This window comes from Asterias rubens, chromosome 11 (assembly GCF_902459465.1).
Source record: "Asterias rubens chromosome 11, eAstRub1.3, whole genome shotgun sequence".
Taxonomy (NCBI): domain Eukaryota; kingdom Metazoa; phylum Echinodermata; class Asteroidea; order Forcipulatida; family Asteriidae; genus Asterias; species Asterias rubens.
This window is the reverse complement of record NC_047072.1, coordinates 5,418,863-5,433,156: the sequence shown is the minus strand read 5'-3', so window position 1 is coordinate 5,433,156 and position 14,294 is coordinate 5,418,863. Positions and strand designations below refer to the sequence as shown.

General features: G+C 37.0%; 1 long non-coding RNA gene across 1 annotated transcript; it reads left to right on the top strand.

Moving 5' to 3' along the window:
• On the top strand, positions 1 to 11,341 carry LOC117296908. Its single transcript, XR_004519819.1, has 4 exons — positions 1 to 300; positions 717 to 812; positions 2,009 to 2,081; positions 9,527 to 11,341. It is a non-coding gene; the product is annotated as an uncharacterized LOC117296908 (long non-coding RNA).
• The last annotated feature ends 2,953 nt before the right edge of the window (positions 11,342 to 14,294 follow it).

Sequence of the window (14,294 nt, the reverse complement as noted above, 5' to 3'; positions counted from 1 at the left end):
TCGGGTGGGATTCGAACCCACGACCCTTGCAATTCTAGAGCAGTGCCAACTTCAATGAAGTTATGACCAGATATAAATTTGTACCTTTTCTTTTACTTAACATTAGTTGGACTTTTTCCTAATCAAGTTTACAGTGTCATCTATACCCCTGAGTTTATCTATATCAAATGCGTTGGTAAAGAATTGGAAAATAACCCTTTTTTTCATCCATTCAGTTGTAGATACAGAGGTGGCTGATCAGCTGTGGGGAGTGTACAACTTGGCTTTGGTATTCTGTTGATTCTTCAACCTCCTTTAACAGTGAGCAAAACAAAACAGGAACGCCAAACACTGCGCTTTCATCCTTTAAGAACTCAGTTCCACCAAGCAATCAGATTCCTTCATGCAATTGACTTATTCCTTGCCAGGCCACGAATTTGTGTGTGTTTGTTTGTGTGTGATAATAAATACATTCCTCGAAATGGAAAGCACCATTTGGGAAATTTCTTTCTGGCTTTATCATGCAACCTGCATTTGGAATATGTGTTAACAAAATGTATAAGGAGTTGTTGAATTGTATTTGTTTCATTTTTAATGTGTCTTTGGTGATATTACATTCCTTGAATTTAAAAGCACCTTTTTGAAAATAACTCTTACCTCAACCATGCAACCTGCATTTCAAACATATAAACACATGTATATTAAAATTTATTTAAATGTGTTTGTTTCATTTTTAGCCTGGAGTAAATTGGTCTGGAAGTGACTGCAAGCTGAAGGGACAGGTCAACCTGATAACTGGCGTTTCAGCTCACACCAAGGAAGCAAAATGCAAGGTATTGGTCAACTCATACAGCTCTGTCCCTCATTCAACTCAGTGCAACACAACAGAGACTGGAACAGCAAATATTAGTCTGATTCTATTTGGGTATAAAGAAATGCACTGTCAGTTATTGCTAATGCACACTGGGAATTTGACAAAGAATATAGCAGTACCCATAGTCAGAAGAGGTTATGGGGCAAGCAAACATTTTCATTTAAAGGCACTGGACACTATCGGTAATCACTCAAAATAATTGTTAGCATGAAAACTTACTTGTCAACAATCAATGGAGAGCTGTTGATGGCATAAAGCATTGTGAGAAACTGCTCCCTCAGAAGTAACATAGTTTTTTAGAAAGAACTAATATCTCACTAAAATATTTGAATTTGATTTTGAGACCTCAGAATTAGATTTTGAGGTCTCGAAATCAAGCATCTGAAAGCATACAACTTGTGTGACAGGGGCGTTTTTTCTTCCACTATCCCTCGCAACTTCAACGACCAACTGAGCTCAAACTTTCACAGTTTTTTTTTTAATGCTTATGTTGAGATACACCAAGCGAGAAGACTGGTCTTTGACATTTACCAATAGTTTCCAGTGTCTTTAAACTCACTGAACACGTTTGGTAATTGTGAAAGACCAATACTCTCACTGACTTGTTTTATCCCAACATGTGCATTAAACAACAAACTTGTGAAAATTTTGGCTTAATTGGTCATCGAATTTGCAAATTAATGAATACTTTGTGTGCTTTCAGATGCCCCATAAAAGGCCTCAGCTAAAGTATTTATTATTTGAGTGACAAAATACCTCTTTCTGAAAAACTTTGTTACTTTAGAAAGCTGTTTCTCACAATGTTTTATACAGCTCTCCATTGCTCATCACCGAGTAAGTTGTTTTGCTAACATATTATTTTAAGTATTTACCAATAGTGACCAGTGTCTTTAAACTCATACATCTTGTTAAAAAAGGTGGGGAAAAACAAATTATCTTCATTTAGTGCAAATAAAGTGATTACTTCTTACATCAAGTTGGACCCACCACATCGTCCCATGTGCAGCCCTAGTTTATAGTATGGTGCTCTACCTATAGCACGCTAGGCCATCCTTCTAATATCAGCTAAAAGAGTTTGGCACCCCATGTTTTCCCAGTGTTGGGATCTGTTCCAAAGTTTGGCAATAATACTTTTTCTGACTTGTTACATTTCAGGTCAAAAACTGACATCTTTGGAGTTACAAGTTAAAATAGTTGAAATGCCACTGAAATTGGATCATTATCAGAGGTAAGCCACTTTAATTTTTCTGATATTCAAGTCTATTAGAATTACATCAAGTCTCCAATAGACTGGTGCCTTTCTCAATATGTGATTATTGTCATGGTGATTATTAACAAAATACTTTTGGTATTTTTAAGCAGTGCATTGACATGCAGGATAGGATCAAACCCATATTTGATGTTTGTTCTTCTTTTGATTTTTTTTTATCCTGCTTTAAAACAGTGAAATAGATTTCAGAATTGCCTGCAGGGCAGTTCTGTTTTTGTTTTTGTTGCATTTTCCAAACTTTTGTATCAACAGGTTTTTTTCTGTTGCAAGGAATTGGTTTGCTTCATAAAAGATAGTGAAGAGTATCCAGTTGGATTTTAAGACTCCTTTTTGAACATCATTTGGACATTTCTTTTCACAGAACCTAGATTTCTCTCTTCAGTAAGAGGTCATTTGAGTTTGATGCAAATGTTTTTACATCAGTTCAGATGTTACTCATTTTTATTGAGTATTGTTTTGCCTCTAGGATTTGTTTTTTAACAAACTGCGATTCGGCAGATGGTACATTTTTTGATAGTCTACTTTTTTTTTTAAGAAGTAGCATTCTTTGGCGCTATTGGTGAAATGGCAACCTTTTCAATTCTTATTCTTGTTTGTTTAAACTTCCAGTTTTGTTATTTTGTGGTCCTTCGTTAAAGATTTTGGCTGGGGAGACTTTGTGATTTTTGTTACCAAGCAAAATTTCTGAAAAAGGTTCATTCATTCCACTTCATTTACCTATATCTTATTCATTTGCTAGAGTAAATTAGGTTGGTTTTTATTCTGTGGAGATTTTAACTTACACTTGTAAAGATTGTTATTTAACGGTTTGGTTAAAAACTTTTTTTTCTTCATTGATTGAAAAAGTCGTTGTTCACTGTTTGTGCTAATGAATTTGTTTTTCTAATTCGACTGACATAGAATGGATTTATTTGCTTCCAAAAAGATTGACTACTGTTCTTTTTGTACATTATTTCCTTGAAACTACATAACTTGATATTTCTTATAATGCAAGGCAGAGAGTGGTTTAGATTGTGATCGTTCAACAAATGATTGGCTGGCTTAAACATTGTGACCAAAATCCCTATATATGGCAAACATCTCAGAAATACTTGCAAAAGTGTACATTTGTAGATATTCCATTCTCATGGATCAAAATACCATGATGCAAATCATGAAATGTAGAGTTCAGAGTAGACTTGAAGGCATTTCTTCCATGTGCAATGCCCGGAGTTGAAGATGGACACATCCTCCTCTGTGGAAAGAAAATTAGTCATCATAGTTCAAAGGATCCTTGCCATGTTGTAGCCAACTGTGGGTCTCTGATTCATCCAGACCGCCAAGTATTGGGAAGGTTGACACATCACAAACAGCCAAACACCTTCAAGTGCATTCAGAGGGCAACTCACCAACCAGCCTGCCGACACCTGCAGGCGGGGAACACTCGTGCAAGCACCAGGATGGCTTGCATGCACCGGGGTGCCAAAAGGGGAGGGGTACATTCATGAGCTGTTGGTAAATTACAAAATAACTTTTCGTTAGTAACAGAATTGTTCACTAAAAAAGATGGCAAAAATAAAATTGTCATTTTTGAGTTTGAAATGTAAAAGAAAGATCCAGAATTTAGATTTCAGCTTTTGGAGACAATTTGTCTGAATGCTGCTATAATTTCAAAATGTGGTGTACAAGATTGGCCATATATTTCAGAAAGGTTTTCATTTTGAAAAAGTACCTGAAATGCAATGCAAGGTTTAAATTGAGATTTTGTCTCATTAGAGAAGTGTAAATTTTGGTTCTGTTTTGAATGCTTTTGGTAAACCATAAATACTTGAATTGTTTTCACTAGCAACATAATTTTTACTTAAAAAGACTGGCGAAATCATACCGTTGTGCTGATTTTGAAAAATTAAAAGGAAGATCCAGAATATAGATGGACGACAGTTCGTCAATGTTGCATTGTTTGGTGCAAAAAAGCCTTTTTGAGAGTATTGGTAAAAGTTAAAAACTAAAAACTAAAAACAGTTGAGGTTGTAGGGACAACAATTCCATCAACTGTGCCAGCCAATGTGTTGTACCATCAAAAGATTTGAGTAAGTGCTTTGAGTTCAGAAGTTCATTTAAGACCAATCTTGTACCCATCTACCAACATACCTTATAGACTCACCCTCCACTCCAATCTCTTACTTAATTATTAAATTAATTTACAATGTTTAAGACAGACCAGCCTCTCACAAAAAAACTAGGAATGTTTTGGATTTCTTGAGAACTTTGAACAAGTTTATCATATAAACTTGTTTACACTACATTGTAACTGAAAAGCTGAATGCAATGGATGTCTAATAATATTGCTTATAAGTTTTGGGCAGGGAATCTGAATATTCTGTAACCACACAGTATACTTCATAAAGCATCACCAGAACAATATTTTTTCTTCCAGTAGTACATTTTTTCTTGACATTGCCCTTTTGGTTTTCAGTAACTTAGTGTGCTACATTTGGCGGCACAGGCTGTATACTCCCATGGGAGCTGAGATGGTTTAAGGAATTGAATGGCCCAGTGATCAGGGTAATAATATTGGAAGTGCTTTTGAGACATGGTGTATGAAGCACTGTATAAAGCGCTATATAAAAAGATATATTATTGTTATTATTATTTCTAAGTGTTTGGGTTTTTGTGAGAGGCTGTTCATTGCATTACTTAGAACTTCAAGTATACAATTTTACATCTCTGTTCATGCATGAATTCCTATGTGCTACATTGGCTTAGATATAGGCCTACTAAATTAACTTGTCTTTAAAATCAAATCCAACAAGATTAATAATAATAATATCGAAGTCTTATGAAGCGCACGTATCTACCAAACAAGGTACTCAAGGCGCTGAGTAGATACAATGGTTATTGAAAAGTAACTCCTGCACTATCCCATTGTAGTTCTTTCAAGTCATAACACTCTATAGCATTGGTTGAATTCTTAAGAAATACTACACTGAGCTTAAAATACTTCATTTTAACGTTAATTGTTTTCCCATAGTAAGATTAAAGTCTTTGCATGGATGGTGCATGAATTTATGATATGGAAAATTGCATTGGGTATAAAGAAAATTAGTTTTGTTTTATCCTTAAACACCGGTGTTTGTTAGCACTGTATACTCAGTACTTTCACGTGCTCTGTGAACAAATCTATACAGAAATATCTTCTGTTTTTGGTGGTTTAAGGAGAAAAGGTTGACGTTCACTTTAGAAATTCTTTTTGTTTTATCAATATCCAATTTAGCATTCTCGCTTTTTAGAAATACCTTTTCTGTTCTAGTCCTATCCCATTTATATTATTATTGATGATTGTAGTACAATTGATGGTTTATGGGAAAAGCTGTCGTCATCCTTGTAAGAAATACCTAAGTTTGAGTCCTATCTTGTTTAGCACTCTTGGTGGTTTATAAGGAGAAGCTGTTGATAACCTATTTAGAATGACCTTCGGTTTGAGTCCTAGTCTCATTTAGCACTTTTTCTTTTACCTATTCGGTTGAAGTTCTACATGTGGTCCATTTAGAACCCCTATTGGGTTTAAAGGGCAATGCTACCTGTTACAAATTTAGAATTAATGCTTGTTTGAATCCTATCTCTTTTTTTACTTTATTTGTTTTTAGGAATAGAATATTTGAAAGTGAATAATACTCCAATTTCTCCTAGTTCAATCCCTTTTACTACACTAACCCTGTATTATGTTCATGCATGAACAGATGACTATACCTTAATGCTACATTTGAATTTTACCTGATATTTTGCAAAGATATCGTCACCAATTTCAAAAAGAGTATTTTAGCGAAGTATTCCTGTTCCGAGAAACCCTAATATTGATGTTTTAGAAACCACTAGATTGGAGATTGATCTTTAATTATTAATTTTGACGAAACATGAAAGTGTAGGGTTTTTTCATTTTTGCAAAAAAAATTGTAGCATTTTTTTTAGTTTATCTGATAATCTGAGAAAAGAGTTTCTCTTCAAGATTTTTTTTATTAATCTGCCATGTTTGTTAAATAAACATGGCCGATTTAGAAAACTTATAACTTGTTACACAGATTACTTGTTTTTGAAAATCTCAAAAATTAAAGTGCTCGGTTTTCGACATAGTGCAAGCACTTAGTAGAATGCATGTTGAAGATTATTTTGTGCACTTTTCTGTTTGCTACATTGTGATAAAAACTATGTCACCAAAACTTCAAAAATCTGTAGATAGAAAATCAGTAATTTTTGTTGTTTTTAAATTGTCTGTTCTTGAAAACGGTGACGGTATTCAAACTGCCTATTCAAACTGCCATTGGAAGCGCTGTAATGTCACTCTATAAGAATCTTTACTTTCCGACATTGACATTGCTTCAATGGTTTCTAGATACTATACAAACGATCTGCTCCTTGTATGTTGATCTCATTGAGGTTCCAAAGAGTGCACTGTCAAAGTTGGTTCACAAATGTCTCTTGCCTTGCATCAGAACTGAGGAATCCTTCTCATCTCATTTGCATCTCAAGAGTTCAAAGAGTTTGCAGGAATTCTGTCTCAAATCCAGGCTTGTATGTTGGTACATTGAGATTTCCAAAGAGTACACGGTAAAAATGGGTTCACAAAATTGTCTCTAGCTGTGCATACACATAGTGTCTTGTCTCCTTCTCATCTCATTTGCATTTTAAGAGTTCAAAGAGTTTGCAGGAATTCTGTCTCAAATCCAGGCTTGTATGTTGGTACATTGAGATTTCCAAAGAGTACACGGTAAAAATGGGTTCACAAATGTCTCTAGCTGTACATACACATAGTGTCTTGTCTCCTTCTCATCTCATTTGCATTTTAAGAGTTCAAAGAGTTTGCAGGAATTCTGTCTCAAATCCAGGCTTTGAGATGTAGCATTAGAGCTGCATCTCAAAGCCAACAGTGAGTTTGGGTTTAATTCAAGTCCAAATTGTTCACAGAGTCATTGCTGCAATGTTGGTCTCCTCCAGCTTGGCGTAGAATCTTGCACCATGGGTTGATGATGTTTCAATGTTCAGAGATGTAGCATTAGAGCTGCATCTCAAAGCCAACAGTGAGTTTGGGTTCACAGAGTTATTGTTAATCTCCTCAAGCAGTGCATCATGGAAATCTTGATTACTTGATTCTGCAATTAATACACAAGAAACAAAACACAGTAAGTGGCAATTTTACAAGTGGTGTATACTAGAAATAATAATGCAAGTATGTGTAATTTAACTGTATCATCAATAGAACAAGTGCATTTAAGTGTAAAGGTATTTTTGAAGAGTCATTTATTTCTATGTGGAAGAGGACAGTTTCATTTTGGAAAGTCAAAACTTATTTCAAAGGGCAACAAGAGCTATAACCAATTGTCTTTTGTGGTTTAACATGTTATTTCAGGCATGACTGTACTGTTATTGTGAAAAGGTAACAATGTATTTGTTAAATTTGTCCATAGTGTATTTTGTGTATCAATGGTCCCTGGTAGGGTGCAGGGATGAAGCCCCTAGCAGGGGGGGGGGGGGGGGGCAGCCGCCCTTGCATGTTTGTCTGATCTTTGGCTGTTCTGTCAGTGTGGGGTAAGGAAATATTACAACGGGTCTTGCTTCATACCAGTCATACAATAAATCCCTTTTCACACGGCCAAAATGTACCCAGGGTCCCTTGCTACAAAATTATGAGCGTGGATTGTTTATTTGTTATCACCATGCGTGACTATTTTTGTGAGCTTTCACACTGCAAAGTTAAAAAACAAACAACCCTTGTGGGACATGAGAGTGATATGACGAATTGGTAATCCTGATCAACTTGATTGGACAAGATAGCACCCACAAAAGCATGAGCTGTATGGGCATTTTCACCTAGGATGTTGTTCAATAAACAAGGATTCATTTCACACGATGATGTAGCTCACGTCCTTGGTCAAAACTTCCGCTAGTGTAAGATTTTGTCGTAGGTACAGACCTCCGACAAAATGTAGCAATGTTGGTCAAGATTTGACAAGGGTTTGGACACTCCAAAAATTATTGTCCTTTCACACGAGGTACATTTTGTAAAATCTTACATCCATGCTACAATTAAGCAAAGGGACCCTTGCTAAATTGATCTCGCGTGAAAGGGGCTTAACTCACCAGTGAAACTATCCTCACATCAGGATTCCTTGAAGACAAAACAAGTCGTTGCATCCAAAAGTTGAGATCATCCGTTGTATTGAGACAGCTTGATCAGGTTGCTGGCTGTCAGTCGGTAGTTTAGCAGATGGATTGTATACCTCCTAAACATTACGAAAGCGTAGTAATATTAGCTGCTTTCTTAGAAAATTTACTTTCATTTTTGTTGATATTTAGTAATAGCTTGAAACAGCAAATTTTACCTAAAACTTAAGTGAACTCACATGAACTCAAATTTTTCCATAAACGGAGGATTTGGTCGGAAGCATTTCCAGTAACATGTTATTTTATGGGGGGAAATGAGTTTAAATGAGACCCCTTTGGTAGTTACAAACGTCATAAATGTATGAACATAAACTGCATCCTGCCTTTAATGGTTGAATAGAAACACTAGTAACAATGTGTTTGATTTGTGTATTCTACCCCTAATATGCAGCTCAAGATTTGTAGGAATGATAATTTATGGTAAATTTACAAACCAGAAATCTGTAGTTTTATGACAACCCAATGGCAAGGCGTTTTACTTACTGCCCTGCACTTGGCCTTGATGCACTTTAAACAAAATGATTCTTTTGACTTTAAAGTTGTCTTTTAAAAGACACTGGACACTATTGGTAATTGTCAAAGACCAGCCTTCTCACTTATGTATCTCAACATATTGCATGAAATAACAAACCTGTGAAAATTTGAGCTCAATTGGTCGTCGAAGTTGCGTGATAATAATGAAAGAAAAAACACCCTTGTCACACAAGTTGTGTGCTTTCAGATGTTTGATTTTGAGACCTCAAATTCTAAATCTGAGGTTTCAAAATCAAATTCGCAGAAAATGACTTCTTTCTCGAAAACTACGTTTTATACTTCAGAGGGAGCCGTTTCTCACAATGTTTTAGAATATCAACAGCTACCCATTGCTCAATACCAAGTAAGCTTTTATGTTAATAATTTTGTTGAGTAATAACCAATAGTGTCCACTGCCTTTAATAAGTAGGTACAATACGTGTATATAGGCCCACTGCAAAATTAGGTGCCTGTCATGTTGATTGGGGGTGCTTCCAAATTGGACAAAATGCAATAATAGCCGACAAATCAGCATTGTGCACTTCACCTACTTGTGTTAATATTCCACAAATCTTTGCAAACTGCAGCTACATGTACAAGTGTTACAGAATACAGAAAATAAATGAAACTCTTTGCAAGCAGACACATTTTAAATTAATATACTGTAAAACGCATACCTTATTTCATTTCAGCTAAAGTACATCCTGGTTGTTGAGCGACTGCAAGTATTCAGTCCATCTGGATGCTCTAACATGGTGGAGGGGAAACTGTAGTGTGGAGTACATGCTCCTTGAAGGCCGAGTAGAGAGTCATAGTACAGTTTTAAGGCAAACCTGACCAGAGAAACATTCAGAGATGGTCACGAGAGGGCAACATATTGTACCTAGCATAAGTGGTGGATCACGCTGTAACATTGCTGGACACTTTGAGAGCTGAAGATAGTCCCTTGAGAAAGTTTTGGGGCAATCCTGACTGGAGGAACATTCATTGGATGCCATCAGATAGGGCCATGGTACTCAGCATAGGAAGTGGATCACCGCTGATTAAGAACATGGCTGGACACTTTGAGAGCTGAAGAGAGTCCCTTGAGAAAGTTTTGGGGCAATCGTGACTGGAGGAACATTCATTGGATGCCATCAGATAGGGCCATTGTACTCAGCATAGGCTGATTCAGAATATTGCTGGGCACTTGCAGAGCTTTTAAAGAATCCCTTGAGAAAGTTTTCAAGCAAAGGTCAGATGGAAGCAACCCATTAAGGAGGAACATGGTACGCAGCTGCTGATGGAACATTGTCGACTGTGCTGATACCACAACAAGTGGGACTCTCAAGTTAACTTCAGGGTTCTAGAAATGGACATGGGAGATAGAGGACGTAGAGCACACAAATATGTAGATGTAGTCCTTGATGGCATGTACAGGTAGGGCTTAACAATTTAGAACAAAAGTTTCAGAGTTTGTTGAAAGATGTTGAAAAACTATTCATACAAAAGAAACTTCAGATTCTCGATCATACATGTTGTATAGATTCAGCCTACCTTGCTACAAGCTGAACTAAGATGTGGCTTTTGTTGATGTAATGTCTACTCATGCCAGCACGGTGATTTAAAAGTTGCGCATAAAATAGTAAAACTTCTTAAGGGTCTTGTAATGCGAGTGCAGGGCAGTGATTGGAGCTCTCTTGTTTTAGCATAGTGAAGTGTGACTCCAGGTATTTAAACACTAGTTGTTGCAGTACTGTACAGGTTTATGTGGTATAAGCACCGATCCAATTTCAATGGGTTTCTGAATTGACTGTTTAGAGCATTAGAGAGTGTCGGATATTCACAAGGAGTTTGCAGCTCATCATACAACCATCAACGTCGATGCCTCAACCTTTTTGTACAGTTTGTAATTAGTTGTAGATTACAGGTATAGATTTTACGTTGTTAATTGTGTGGTGAATTGTTCACACTTTCCCTTTTTGAGAATTGATCACACTTGCCCCTGTGAAATTCTGCACTTCCCCTGTGTTGTGAATTTCTTGCACATCCAATTTGTGTTGTGAGTTTCTCCCACTTCCACTATGAGTGGCTCATACTTTTACTTTGTGTCGTGAATTATCAAGTTTATAAACTGAAACGTTGTATAGGGCTGAGTTGGAAGAATGTTTCGCTATTGTAGCACATTCGTTAAGCTAACTAAATTTAGATGTATGCTGATGTATGGAGTTGACAAACTTGGTTGCCATATAGTGGAGCCGGTATGGGAACTTTTCCCCACGGGGGTTTTTGCCCATCTCATATATCAGCAATTAGCAGGCATGCAATATCTTATTCATATGGTTTTGGTTTTCACAGCCATAACATTTTTTCAAAACACAGCACAAAGTCTTGCTGTGCCTGGTCTTCTGGAAATGTTGATTCTTTTATACAAAATACAGTACGGACAAATTTCCCCTGTGTTTCTCTGAGTTGCTCACACTTCCTTTGTGTGTTGAGTATACAGACACTTTCCCCAGTGTTTCTCTGAGTTGCTCACAATTCCTTTGTGTTGAGTACAGACAAATTTCCCCTGTGTTTCTCTGAGTTGCTCACACTTCCTTTGTGTGTTGAGTACAGACAAATTTCCCCTGTGTTTCTCTGAGTTGCTCACACTTCCTTTGTGTGTTGAGTACATACACTTTCCCCAGTGTTTCTCTGAGTTGCTCACAATTCCTTTGTGTTGAGTACAGACAAATTTCCCCTGTGTTTCTCTGAGTTGCTCACACTTCCTTTGTGTGTTGAATACAGACACTTTCCCTTCTATGCTTTAGCCCCTTTACCTTCTCTGAGTTGTGTTTAGAGTTACCCACACTACCCCTGTGTGGTATACTAATGAAACATCCCCTTTAGTTTATAAAGATCCGTCCCTTTCACACTCAAAGATATACAAATTATGATTCACATTCGTAAATGCCAAACTCACAAAACAAAATATTTGAAAATCAAATGTACGAGCTGCTCCTACTAACAGCGAGACCATTTAAAAGAGTGAAACTTAAACAAATTAATTACTTTTTTCGCAACTGAAGCCATTAATGTGTTTCAATGACCAAATGTTAAAATAAAACTGTGGAAATCTCAGTCAAATTTTAAAAAAGTAATGACTTTTCTTGCAAGCGAAGCCATTAATTTTGTTTCAAAGACCAAACATGACATAAAAACTGTGGAGATGTCAGTATCTTGCACAGATGAGGACATTTCTAACAAAATGAATTGCAATATTTGTTTTTTCGTTAGTATGTTCGGGAAAACATCATTTTGTTTTTGCGTTTCTTCAATTTTGTATGTTTTTTAATAACATTTTTAAGATTTACAACATAGACTCATTGTGTAGGAGCACCTCATTTTGATGAATGTATGTTAGGGCCTCATCCAAACTCACAGAGTTGTGCAAACACCTGTGTCTGTTGGTGGACCCCCTCGGCTGCCTGGAACAAGTGGTGATCCTTCGGGCCCAGGTGCAATGGATGGTATGTTCTTTGTTCAGTGAAATTCTTTTAGATGCGCAACTAGTGTTCTCCTTCACCGGTGTAATGCCTTACACAATTTGACGAGCTAGAGCGAGCATTTTTGGAAGCATGCATTCATACTAGGGCCTGAGCTGGAAGGTAGTTGTTGGTCCCTAAAACGTTCTGGTCGATCTCTCAAGACGTCAGGATGAGGGCCCCTTATTATTTAGCCTTTTATTGGTCACGTCAATCTTTTGTTTTTGAGTAAACAGGTTTGTACTGGGGATCTTTCATGATCATCAAAGGTGCCAAGAGATGTCTTCGCTTGAGCCAATGGAATCTGGACTCTGTGGATGATGAGGACTTCTATCCAGTTGATGATATGAGGGCTGGAGAAACATGTTCTGCTTGGTCATGGCAATTCACATCCAAAATATCATAGTAAGAACATCAATTTTATTGCCTTTTGATACCAAAGATGACATTGGGTAACTATAGTTTGTAGTTTCTTTAGAATTGGTTGTTTTTAGAAGAGGTCAAAGGTCAGGTCTATGTCAAGGTTCTTAGGGTCTGGTCATTGTCGAGGGCAAATTACTGCAGGAGATCACAGATTTAGTTTGCAAAGCAATGCCAAACAGAAAGTATCATAAAAGTTCTCTAAAACTTATAGAGACATTGGCAACTTATCTAAGACCATGGTTTTTAAAATAACACTTTGTACAACTAATTTATTTTTAACGCAGCGTACATAGGAAAATTCTAATGAAAGTTAAGTCCAAACTAAATCTTATTCTAGGATAAGAATTTTACCACAGAACCCTGAGTCGCTCACAATTTCTTAGTGTATTGAGTACAGACATCTTCCCCCGTGTTACTCTGAGTTGCTCACACTTCCTTTGTGTGTTGAGTGCAGACACTTTCCCCTGAGTAACTCTGATGTGTTGCTCACACTTCATGTGTGTTGAGTGCAAAGTTTCCCGTGTTTTACTCTGGGTTGCTCACACTTCGTGTGTGTTGATTACAGACACTTTCCCCTGTGTTTACCGAGTTGCTCACACTTCCTTTGTGTGTTGAGTGCAGACACTTTCCCCTGAGTAACTCTGGGTAACTCTGGGTTGCTCACACTTCGTGTGTGTTGATTACAGACACTTTCCCCTGTGTTTTCCGAGTTGCTCACACTTCCTTTGTGTGTTGAGTGCAGACACTTTCCCCTGAGTAACTCTGGGTAACTCTGGGTTGCTCACACTTCCTGTTTGTTGAATATAGACACTTTCCCCTGTGTTTTCTGAGTTGCTCACACTTTGTGTGTTGATGAGTACATACACTTTTCCTTGTGTAACTCTGCATGAGTTTTCACATTTTTTGTGTGTTTAGTACAGACACTTTCCCTTGTGTTACTCTGAGTTGCTCACACTTCCTTTGTGTGTTGAGTACAGACACTTTCCCTTGTGTTACTCCGAGTTGCTCACACTTCCTTTGTGTGTTGAGTACAGACACTTTCCCTTGTGTTTCTCTGAGTTGCTCACACTTCCTTTGTATGTTGAGTTTAGACACTTTCCCTTGTGTTACTCAGAGTTGCTCACACTTCCATTGTGTGTTGAGTGTTCCTTTTAAAAACCTTCAATTTAGGAAACAGTTGTGCCCAAAGTTGGCAAGAGTTTTATTTTAGTCCTTCGCCTTATTAGATAGTAATTTGAGGGGAAATCAGTTGTACACAAGTTTTGTCGTACTGTAAGGTCACTATAAAGTGCAAACCAAGTGGAAGTATTCCTTTCAAAAACTTCAGTTTACAATTTAGGAAACAGTTGTTTCTAAGTTGCAAAGAAATTTGTTCCTAATTGTATTTAGTCCCTTTTTCCTATTTGCAAGGTCAACAATGTGTAAATGTAACCAAAGTCAAAGTATTCATAACAAGACAGCAATTTAGGAAACAGTTGTGCCCTAAATTGTATCATAGTCCCTCATTTTATTACATTATAACTTGAGGGGG